Below are 13,412 nucleotides of genomic sequence, written 5' to 3'. Positions count from 1 at the left end.
ATGAAACTGTGCCAATTTCCAACCCCAAAAGCTGTGTGCTATCTACTTTAATTATGGAGGCCATTTGCATGTCTAGGACAGAATATATAAAAGGCAGTAACTTGCCCTGCAGTACTACTAGCAAGTCCAAAATAGACTTCGTACTTTATCTTCGTAAGGCCTGCCAACCAGTCATCTCGTCTAGAGACCATCCAACGCCGTGTTTGCCGCATTATCCTGGGCAAGAAGTACACTCACTACTCAGAAGCCCTCACTCAACTCGGACTACCCACCCTTGAATCCAGGAGAGAACAACTTTGCAAGAACTTCGGACTGAAACTTCTGAACTCGGCTTTCAGAGACGTATCCCGGGGTGAAGCCAGTGGGCGGCTAACGCGGACTAGCCACAAACTGAACTCTATTTACACACGAACTGAGCGCTACCGCAACAGCCAGATACCTTACATTACCACTGTATTGAACAAGAGTTCGGAGACCTCATATCTCCATCATATAGTCTGATTTTGTAAATGACTTCCACATTTGCATAATCTATGCTTAGTTATGTACACCTGTAAATAACCTACGCTGGTCACTATGTTGATTGTCCAAGCATGTACCACATCAATAAATTATGGCACATTTGCATAAATTATGCAAATTAAGGACTTATTTGCATAATTGGTATCTGATAATGTTCCACCTGCTACAAACTACACATATTGCATGTATTTGAGTTCTATAAAGGAAACACTGCAAATTCAGATTTTCCTCATTAAATATGCAAATTAAGTATCAGTTTGCATAATTTGCACTTCATGATGTGCATCTCTGTCTTAGCTACCTACATACCAAATATCATGTAAATTTGTTGTTCCCTTCTTCAGTTATCCTCCTTAGACGATTTTGACAAAAATGCCCCTGCAGTTCCAGAGCAACCTGCTAGGGGGACCACATATACACCACATATCCCTTATGTCACAAGCTATCTGCTATCCAAAAAGACCATAGCACATCCAGTTCAAAAGATCCAAAAAATGAATTTCTGCTGCAGTACCAAGGTCACATACCAGGTGGCCCAAAATTGACCTTGACCTTTGTCTTCCTAACACCTACCCACAAACCAAATATCATCCTAATCCATCCACAGGTTCTTGAATCCGGACACACAGACAGACAGACAGACACACACACACACACACACACACACACACACACATACACACAGACACATCCAAAACTACATCTCCATTTTTCATGGAGATAATAATAAGGAATTGTGACCGTTAACACGAATATCTTGTTGTTGATTTTAATGTTGATATATTATATCATATGATAGATTCCTTACCAACCTATAGCATTTTAATTGCAATAATTGTCATGTTTTAATTTATTGTGATGTAAAGCCCGTAAAATATTATGCTTTTAACTCGTTTGTAAAGTCTGAAATAATTCAGCCTCGGCTGCTACTTCTGGACAACTTGTACTATTTGTATGCAATAAACCAGTTATGATTATTCTCATAACAGAATGCACCTATAGATAGTTGACACCAGATGGACTACCGACCTTCAGCGCCCAGGTTACATCGAGAGACTAGGTATTCACTCTGTAGGCACCAGGTGCTGCTCATTATGAATGAATGAAGACCTTTATTGTACAGTTTTGCCCAACCGAGCTAAGTATAGGCCACAACAATTCAAAACATGTATATGTACATATACATATACATATAAACGTATCACAAATCTAGTCTAACACAGATGTTCGGCTTCTTCTCGCTTCTTGGTAATGGTGAAAATAGGGGACTATGGTCGGTTTGTCAAAATGCATGAGGAATATAAACTTGTCAGTGCTACTCATGTGTCTAAAATGAGGGGATCTACTTTCTATGTAATGAAATAGAGTATCTCTATCATTGGCATACATATCACAATCAACAGTGAAGTGCACTTCATCTTCTACCCTGTTTGAAGTAAAGCGTTTAAGTACCTTCGAGTTCTAGATTTTGATGGCTATGCGGGACTGAAAGTTCCGGGAAAGCTACCGTTCCCAAACAAGATCAATATTGACACTTCGGTGCAAATATCACGGCGTCTGTCAGTGCTCGCCCTCTCACCAGGCACTTCGTGATGTTTAGGGATCTGCCGACGTTCACAGGTCACAGAGTACTGTTCATGGTGGTAAGGCAAACACACACAATTCTCTGTCAAGCTCGACATTTAGCGACCTTTACCGGCAGGAAATGCTACCGAAAGCCGTTAACAGTGTGTTGCCGGCTTTCTGAGCACGAAGATTCGTACTAGATTTATTGTTTCTGTCTTGAATTTACAATGTGATGCGAATACGTGTCTCCGGGTGTCATGCAGTGTTTCTCACACGACTGCGTAAGATGGTTACAGTGTCTGAATTCACGTTGTGCGTCCACCGTAGCAACATTGACATGGCCACGACAGCAACATGCAAGAAACTGTAAATAGATGGACTCTTGGGTGCGGTCGAAAATGGAGAAAAGTGAGAATAAAAAGCAGATGTGCACCAAAAATAACCTTCGACTTCATGAATTGAATATGATCCATGTTGTACTATTTGGAGGGCAGCAACAACGAAGCTCAGCATGAAAATTCATCTGTGTTGGTAACGTTACAACACTTAAGTGTTAGAAATTTTTTCTATAACACCGAAACTTATCTGTATCAATGGAGCTCGTTGGAACTATCGAGAGATATCGCTCAATATTCGTTCAACGTTTGTCGCCTCAGTGGAAATGGGGTGAACCATTAGGTGAAAGACTATCCCAGGGGGAGACTTATGATACAAGTGTTCATTCAACCAAACCGAAAGAATCACTTTGTTTAGAGAAGCCACAAAGACATATCCCAACTTCCCCACACTCACAGACGAACAGAAAGCCACTTTTCGTTTGAAATCGCAGAACACACAAATTGTAGAAAAGGTGGGGCTTTTCGTCTCCCTCTGCTTCCAAAACAGACGTCAAACCCAACCTGTTTAGAAATAGCCAACACAAGTAGTAGAGTAGAATATTGTTCATAACTGTTCATTGTCACTTGTATACCTCCTATGTTTATACCATGCACTTGCAATTAGCCCTCGGGCATGAACTTGCAAATAAACTTCTTCTATATTATCCATTGTTATTGACTGTCGCGGTTACAGAATGCGTTATGCAAAGCGTTTTGCATCTCACATTTCATATATTGACGTCTGGAAAGAATGTTACGTGGTACGTAACAGCCCAGCGCGGTAACAAGCTGGCTTTGTATGGACACCCGTTCGCGTAAATACGCTTCCAATCAGTCATATTACCGGCATATGAGATCAGAAAAATGTGAAAATAGAAGTGTTGTTAGGAACTGCATTTTTGATGGGCTCCAGAAATGACAGACATCCGAACATGTAGTCAAAACAACTGCGTAGAGCTGTGTCGCGTGAGGCCACCAAGGCATGATGTTGAGATACACATGCTTGTCACATGAAGTTACACCCTGTTAAAGAAATGTAAAGTGTTGCGTATCGAATATTAAAAAAAGACTCATTTCATATCACCTCCACTTGTAAATAATATAGAGGATCAACAGGTGAAACCGTGAAGGTGATGAAGGTTCTAGGAGTTCCCCTCCAGGCAGACCTGTAATGCAACTCCCAAGCTGACTCTAAGTGGTTCCTAAAGCAAGGCAGCGGTTGTACTTTCCCAGGAAACTAACGCACTTCCATCTACCTACTGACGACCTCGCCAAGGTGCTCATTTCTTACATCCGCCCAATCTTGGAACATGTCGCCGGGTTTGGCATCACGGACTGGCTAATAGTATAATACGTTAAGTGACAGAATGGAGAAAGTGCAGCGCAGAGCTCTACGTGTTGTCCTGGGTGCTGAATACACATCATACGGCACTGCCTGCTCTCATCTGGGACTGGCAACGTTCTGCTCACGGCGCAGAGCTGTAGAACTCTGACTGAGATGTTTGCTAATTCACTTGTTCGATCCGGGCATCTAACTTACTAACGTTACAACAACCTACTGGAGGAAACAACAGCGGTCGGCAAACTCGGTCATCAGACCAACTTGACCCTCAATATGGCCGAACTGAACTTTACTTGAACAATCATCCACCTTTTGAATCTGAATACAGTCAAACTTGTCTGTAGTGGTCACTCAGGGACTGGAGAAATGTGGTCACTTTAGACAGATGGCCACTATAGAGAAAATACTGATCAATTGATCACGAGCAATAAGTTACACATGGTTTCAGTACCCACTAATCTTTCTCACTAAGTGACGTTGTCTCGTCTTAAAATTCAACTGACCCTGCCAAAAACGCAAAATTAAGCATTTTGTTGTACTGTATGCTAAAAGTGTTATCAAATCCATGTGCGCATATTTGGAGGGCACTCCTTTACCAAATTTCAGGTCATTTGGTTGTAAAACGAGGGTACAGGAGCCAAAAATGTCCCTTTTTTTTTGTAAAAAAAAAAGGCAAAAAATCGCAAAATTAAGCATTGATTTGACTTGATTTGATGTATCGTATGCCAAAACCGTTATTGAATCTATAAGATTTGACAGGAGAAGAAAGAAAGAAGAAACATTACGAATACAATATATTTCACCATACCTGTGGTATGGCTGAAATATAATAACTCAAGAAGAGGTGAACCGATCGTCGATTATCATTCAGACTTGATGTGAACCAATCTCGTGAACATGAAACTATGTATGTCAGCATAAAGACAATGAACAAAAAACACTACTTCGATCCAAACAGTAAGTGTGATTTTGTGACAGGCAAATTACTAGCAAACTTCGGGATTTACGAAGGTCAAAACTGTGAAGTGCAAGCTTAAATGTTCAATTTTCCGTCAAGCGGTCAGACTTTGAGGACATGTTCTTGAGCCTGAAGAGACGTGATGTACCTTGCTAGGTTGGTCTTATCACTGGTGTACAGCAGGCTATGATGGACCATACCTGCACATAGCTGTGACAACCGTAGCTGGAACAACCAGAACCAGCCTTTGCCTCCTGACTGCGCTTTAGAAATGTGCCAGCTTTCCAGTCCGGCATAAACAGTGACTAATTGATAAAGTCAAGAGGACAAAAATATTGGAAAGGTAGGGACAGTGTTATCAAAGATCATGTCAGCAAAATAATGGGATGGCGGGACTGGAAGAGTCAACCTATCCATGCATATATAAAGGCCATGTTGATTTGATTATATGAATGTCATCCTGTGAGAACCCGGAAACTGATGCCACCGAAAAAATGGCATAAAACGCTGCCTAGCTATATAAACACACACAGAGTACTTTGTACTCTCCAAGCAGAGGTACGGCTGAAAGACATAAAGGAAACAGTACAAAATAGAAAACGCCTACAAACAGGTAAAAAAAGCCGTAGCCGTACCTCTGCTTGGAAATTAGGTATGTATGGTGTACCAAACAATAGATTCTTCATTTCTGTTTCTCCACATCGTATTCTTTAGCCTTCGAATTAACTTTGGCATTCTTTGGCATTAGTATCTGATTTCCAACTAGTATTAGTATTTTTCACAACCTATGGCGTATACTTGCTCATTTAGCAGCTGCTTAGTACGATTTACAACTTTTTGGGGAAACGGCTGAAATTCGATGCGCGCGCGGATGTCATCCATATCAACATAGCCTTAAAAGTATGTGTTTTAAACGAGAGCACACTCCAAATGGCACGATAGAAAAGGAAAAATCAAGCTTCCATCTATGCATGCTTCTTACTTTTACTTGTTGCATACTTTTTGCCCTCCCATACAGCATCATTGGCTTGTATAGAAACCAATGTTGCTTTTGAGTTGAGAAATTTTGCTCTCCTTGCCCTATTAATATTTCCCAGTGCAATCAACTCTTCTGGTGGATGTAGTGCAACAAAATTCAACTCAGATGGACCAAACTGGTATGTCACGATTTGTCCTTTTAATAAGAATTCGATGGCAGTAGTATGAGTTAATGACTGGTAAGTTGTGATTTAGCTTCATTTCCACCTATTTCCGCCTGAGCTCTCCCGCTCTCCACCGTTGTCTAGGTTCCTGAAGCATCAATAATATTCAATATCATCAATCTACAGAACCTGTGTGGGGTTTGATGTGGCGTAACTAACATAGCATTCGGTTCGGAACCAAGAGGTTTCGGGTTCGATACTCGCTATGTCCCCGATGTTGTGCCATTTGTAAGACACTTAGCACGACTTTCCCTGACCGGTACAATAGCTCAATGGTAGGGTGCTCGCTTTGTACCAGTCTCACTAAATACCGAATACAACCAAAAACAACTTGAAATGTACCGAAAACAACTCTAAAGATACCGAAAACAATTCGAAACCGCCGAAAACAAGCTGTCACAACAAGCATGAACAAGTGACCGCAGGTGACTTGTTATGATTGACTTGTTGACTTGTTGTGACTTGTTGTGACCTAATTATGGTTTATGTCGGTTGTGATGTTTTCTGTGGGGTATGACTCGGTGTTTATATCGCATACAGAACACATCATATCAGCTTATACCAAAAACCTACTTAAAACTGAGCGTAACATACCTATCACTGCCAAATTTAAAACACAGCGAAATCAGCGTCTCAATCGAACGACACCAAATGACAACAACAACACAGCTTCACAATGGATACTTGAGACGCACACAACCATGGAACCAATCACCATGACACAACTTTAAAAAGTGTGGCAATTAAAATTATTGCCATGGCGACGGTTTTATTGTTTATAAGTATTAAACACCAGGAGGCCCAAAATCAAACCTGACCGTCAAGCTACCACCAACAAGGCATGTACCAGATATCATTGTGATCGCACGTTTTGTTCTGGAGATAAAGTACAATAAAACTGTACAGATATAACACCCAGGACACAATATCTAATTTGACCATCAGCACAAAAGTGAGCAAATGCAATGATGACACAAAGTACATATATCAACTTACACATACCTTTTCCATAGACATATCTTTCTCTTACGCTCACGCTCTATACATTTCCCATGTTGTATCTCCTGTTTAACCATGATACCAAACAGAGCACAGAAACTTGTACTCGGAAATTTGAATACAATACAGCTCGGGAAGCACCACAAAGACTAACCAGAAACACAAACAGACACACCCTTCTTGGTTAATGGCATGGCCCACAAATGTAGCCTGACCCTTATGTAGCCCAGGGGCAACAAGGGCCTATGGAGTGACCTCTGTTGAACCATTGAAACAGGAACTTACCCACATACGAGTACCAAATATCAATCCATTAATGCGTTCTCTAGTTATCTTGCTGACAAACATCCATTTGACATACAAACGGAAGAGAATACACCCCCCCCCCCGTTTCACGGAGAGAATAAAGAGTGGTGTCATCGGCGTAAATAGCCAGTTCACAGAAAATAGACTTTGCAAAATGACTTTGATGGGAAGGTAAAAAAAAACGATGGAAGGAGAAGGATGGATGGGCTCCACCTTCCAATATCAAGCCCGACACAGTGGCTATCAGCCCACTGCTCTAAACAGCCTATGGAACTACCCCTCTCTTCTCTCTGTGCTTTATCAGTGGCACTAAGTTACTAACTAATTATCCTTTTCTGTCTTAAAACAACAAAAATGGTACGGTTCTTCAAGTTGGTACCGTTTCCAGTTTCTTGTAATTATGTCATTTCTGTATTATCTGACAGTAAGATAAACATCACTCAAACACTTCATAATGTAACCAACCCTTCAATGTACGCCAAGAGATAGATGTATACGAATTCATTCAAAATCTGTCTCTAAATTCAAAATAGTACAAAATGATAACGTTATATGGCAGAATTCATTTCTGCGCACGTTACATCCGCAATCCACCGAACGCTATAGAAATTGAAAGCGTTAAACATTACCATTGCAAAAACTCTACATCTTCATCCGATTACTTCCAGAGAAAGTCCGTTTCCAGACTGCATCACTTACAGATATCACACTGATGTATCGGCGCCATGTCCCCGTGCCGGCTGCGGTGTCATTGCCACGTACCGGTTGACATCCTCAGCCTGGCGTCTCTCACGGTGTCTGTTGTACCGCGGCCCACGCCACAGCGTACTCGACAGAAGCGGAGTACGTCTGATCGTCAAAGCAACGTGCTGTACTGCTGGCGGCGGTAAACCACCGCTCTCCCTACATACACCAAAGTGCGGCTGTAATTTAATGAAGATGGAAGTATTGTTGCCATACTGTTTTCAGTCTGGAGGATATGCATGTGGGATATACAAATGTATCTCAAGAACCGCTGGATGGTTTTCGGTAGGTAGGTAGGTGGGGGGTGGTGATGGTGCAGGTCGATTTTGGGGCCCCTTGGTACTGCAGCAACACATTTTGTGTTAGATCTTTGCACCTGCACTTGCTGAGGTGTTGATGTTTATGTGGTGGGTAGGTGTATGGTGTATGCTTATTTGGTGCGGCCTTCTAGATGTTTGTTGTGGATCTGCAAAGTTGTTTGTTTTATGGATGTTTGTGTGCGCAGCGAAAATCTTAAGAAGCTGTGGATGGGCTGCGATGATATTTGTAACGTGGTTAGGTGTTGTGATCTTGATGGGCTTTATGCACTTTTTGGCCTCCTGGTGGTTTACCATAGTACTTCAGAAGATGTTTTATTTTCATTTTAAGTAAACTTTTGTGAGGAACCTTGGGATGGATTGCGATGATATATAAGGTGCTCAATAGTTCTTGTGCTCTGGAAGAAGTTACATTAGTTTGGGCCTCTTAGTGGCTAGCTTTGGAATTGCAGGGGCATGTTTTGTCAGAAACTTCCGAGGAGGATAACTCAAGAAAGAAATAATGGCTTGTCATGAATTTTGGTATGTAGGTAGCTTAGACAAAGATGTACAAAATGAATTATAAATTATGCAAAATAGGAGGAAATTTGATTAATTAATGAGAACATGCTATCATAGTAGTTGTTTTTATGTATCTCTTGTCCCAGACATGATGTAGTCTTGACATGAAATGGGGTGAAATAAAGCTTTTGACATCAGGACAAGATGTGACAAGATTGAGCCCCCTAACATTTGATTTTGGAACTGCAGGAGCAGTTTTGTCAATACATTTCAATGAGGATAACTGAAGAAAGGAAGGGCAGATTGGCACCATGTCAAGCATGCAGGTAGCTCAGGCAAAAATTTACACAAGTATATGCATGTATGCTAGTGATATTTTTTAGCATAATTAATGACGATATTGTGTGATTCCACCGTAACCCCCTTGGTAACAAATGGTCTAACTCTCCCTGCACAGGGTGAATGACCGGTTATATGAGTCCATCTGGCCAGCATGTGGCATTGAAACTCCAAGCGGATTTAGACCAGTTTCATTCCTTAATGGTAAAGGGTTGGACTTTCATTCACATGTTTAAGTTAAGTTAAGTTGAACATCATTACTGCGGGACATTTTAAAACAGTTCCTTGTTTTCTGTTTTCAGTTGTGAAGGTAATCTACTGGTAATCGATGTATTAATGTTTAATTAGTTGCATGAATTGTGATTAAGAAAGAAAGAAACATTGAGAGAATCATAGATAGATTCATTTATTTCATAATTAATGAAAAAATCCCATAATTGCAGAGATGTTTATAACAAGACTTCAATAGCAAGTAAATTCTACAGATGACATGTGCACGCTCACTAATTTTCGCCTGATGTCTTTCTTGTTTAGGGATTATAACATGACGAGGAAGTACCAAAATGTGCAAATACGTTTTGTTGTAGCCTATTGATTGTCCTTGTAGAAGTGACACTTGAAAGGTAGCCACGAGTGTAGTTGTAGAGGACTAGTTGGATAGCTGTAAAAGTGGCCATGAGTGAAGTTGCCAACTTGATAAGTAATACCACACTAGTGTCACTTTTACTACTTAAGTGCATACAGGGACAGAACACCAACCGTTATCTCAATTCCTGTATTCCATACCTGATACGTCAGTATGGTCAGTGATATATCGTTTGTTATTGTAAATATGTTTGCAGGATACATGTCGATTTTAAATAATGTCTGTCTTACTGTTTTAAACATTTAGACTACACCACTTATACTTGCTGGCAATTTGAAATGTTCTTAATATGAGTGTAAATTAGTTTGAATTCAGTGGAAACACTGCGACCTCTCAATAAAGTTATCTTGTATCTTGTATCTTGGATGCTTTGTTGGCTATGATACCATGTTTTGTCCCTTCATTGCTTGCTACAACGTTTATGGTGTCTATTTAGAAAATTTAGCCTTTTTTGCCTATCTCATTATTTTTGCAGTCCATGTCATCCAGAGGATGTCATCCATAAAAATGACTTGCTGTGGCCTTAACAGAGAGAGAGTTATCATGAACATTACCATGTATGGATTATGCAAATGTGGAAGACATTTGAATAATTGGTCTTTAAAATTCTCTGAATATTTCATGGAAGTATGAGATCTTCGAACTCTTGCTGGTATTTCTTTCATCGTGCTTGTCTAGAATATGCCACGTATTTAATCGTGCACACGACGAGCGCATTCAATGCATTCTTATTTTTATGGAATTTTGATTGATATCAATATATACGCCGGGACGGCGAGTTAAGCGCGATATCAAAACCGGAAGTTCCGCTTCTTGAGTTATTCCCTTTCAAACTTTGAAATTAAACCGGCTCCTGCAGTTCCAAAAAGCCGATGGGGGGTCAAAACATATACCACTTACTCTCTGCCCCAAGCGCTATCAACCACTCAAAAATCATGACCGTGGCATGTACATAACTTGAAATATCAAACCCGGAAGTTCCACTGCAGTAACGTAGCAAGCTGCTAGGAGGCCCCAAATCTTGTCTTTTTGAGGTCTCGTCAAGACCCACCCACATACCAAAGAAAAAGACAATCTATTCAGACCTTCGAGAGTTATGATGGTCAAATATCAAACACACAAACACACACACACACACACACAAACACACACACACACACAAGCGCGCACACACACACAAACACACACACAAACACACACACACACACACACACACACACATGTATGACGTTATATATATATATATATACAAGCACACAAACGCAACCGAAAACATAACCTTCTAGCGAAGGTAACGTTAATTAGGCAAGAGTCGCAAGGCAATTGTCATAGTTCTACAAATACCCTTTGAAATAAATCAGCAAAAGCAAAACAAAAAACAAGGCAGGTACGAAACCCCTCTCTTAAGAATCTTTCTTCTTGTGTGACATATGTTTTCGGCATGTTGTGTACATGTGTCGAGCCACCGAGCAGGAAGTGATATTGACTGCAAAAAGCACTCAGAGATCGCAACCTTGCGTCACTGGGTGGGAAGAATTCTCGCTCCTGTCGGCTCACAAATTGAACAGCTGTCCTCTAATCCCTAAGGACCTCCCTCATTGGTCCCCACTCGTACCCCCTATATATCCCACATCTTCCCGCCCACTTCTCGTGAATGGTTGAGTCCACCCCCCACCCCTCCGCCTGTTTCTTAGGTTTTAGTTCCATACACGTAGGTATCAAATATGTTATTTCGTTACACAACCTAACAGTTATGTTAGTAACGTTATCTAACGGTTATACTATATCGATGCTAGGTTGGGCTGAGCCGTATATTTCGCTTCGTTACCCACTACAGGCTTCTTGTATTCAACGTTCTATGATCAGCTATGTATCTACTATCTACCTAACCGCATTCATCTTGATCTTGTACTTTTATCCATTTCTGTCTCGAACAAAGTATTATCAAATAAACGAGATTTTCAGAACTTCTCCGTTAATTCGTTTTTATTAATGCATGTATCCTCTTAGATAAATGAGGCGCAAACTGAGTGATTGCGGAGCGCAGATGTATTGCGCAAGCCACAATCAGAATGAAAGGTATGGTATCTACGAAATGGTGTATAGGGTTACCAGAGAACGAACGGTTGAAAGATGTCTCGTGTTGATACCAGTTTACCCCCAAAGCTAAAATGGTGAGGAAAAAAAAACATCAAAAATACTCTTTTGTGAAAAAATAGCAAATCCTCAATCGCACAGAAAGCCCCTCAGACATGTACAGGCGAGGTCTTTGAAATACCGAAGAAAGAAAAGCCACCGGTTTCCTGTCTCTTCTTCTTCTTTTCTTCGTAATACAGGACAAACCTCGCGGCACATCACGTCCTGTCTCTAAAGCTTTTCTAATTCTTCAGAACACACCGTCTCCTTCATAACCAGAGTTCTGAGACACCATACCTTCGCCAAATGACTTAAGCATTTACAACTTTTAATTGTGTTTGTTGTTTAAAATGCAGGTCCTAATTGGCATAAATAATATTCACTAATCATCTCTTCGATCCGAATGACAGACATACACAATCTATGTTAAGAAGGAATGGTTTCATCTCATTTTCTGATAATTTATGCAAATGAGGTCCTTATTTGCATAATTTAATAATATTCTCCTGTTCATAACTTCCAAATGCCACAATTAAAAAATTCCTGTCATTTACCACAATGAGATCATAGCATTTCCTCATAAATTATGCAAATTATGCTACACAAATATAACCTTCTTGGCAAAGGTGATAACGGGACGTTGCTACAACAGACGGATTTCCAGACTGGTCTGTCTGTCTTGATGTTTGTGCAGAGTTGGTTCCTCTGTAGTCCTCTTCAATACATAATACAGTCTAGGAGGACATTCTCAGAATAGACCTAGAAAAGGAACAACCAACTACCATAGAACTAACATGTAGTGTCTCTAGTTTATAATGCATTATGATCTAGGTCGGACATCAATGTTCCAGGGCTCTTTATACAATCTTACGCAAACCATACAAACCTCTCCCGAATTGGCAGCAAAACTTATGCAATATCTGTCCAAACGACGTAACGTTAAAACTTGGTCAAGGCCACAAGCGGTAGGAGACCCTTGAAAGTGACTAGTGTGTTATCGTGTCAACCGTTGCTAAGGAAAATACCCGCAAAGCAAAGAAATGGCCTATTTCTATACAGCTCTTTTTAAGTATGTTACTAGTATATTTTTCAACTCAGGAAGCAGTTGATGTATTTCACAGTTGTATCAATGAATGGTTTAATAAAACTGAAATCTGATCTAAATCTACCCATCATGCCTTGTATTCACGATCCACGATAAGATTTCTGCATATTTGCCCACAATACGGCAGTATACATGTAAATTGTTTAATACTTGCCCAAATGACATCCCACTTCACGAGAGGCACAATTCTCAGAAGAGAAAATATACGCCATAGCAACGAATATGTTCCCGCCGAGTCACTATCATCATCAATTAGAGTGCTGGCCGTGGTATCGGGAGACGGGGCGTGTCCTCCCGCCGACGTATACCTCCAACCGAAGTCAGTTACCCATTTTCAAAGCTACATGAACCA

Source organism: Branchiostoma floridae, chromosome 13 (assembly GCF_000003815.2).
Source record: "Branchiostoma floridae strain S238N-H82 chromosome 13, Bfl_VNyyK, whole genome shotgun sequence".
Lineage (NCBI taxonomy): Eukaryota > Metazoa > Chordata > Leptocardii > Amphioxiformes > Branchiostomatidae > Branchiostoma > Branchiostoma floridae.
This window is presented reverse-complemented; position numbering follows the sequence as displayed.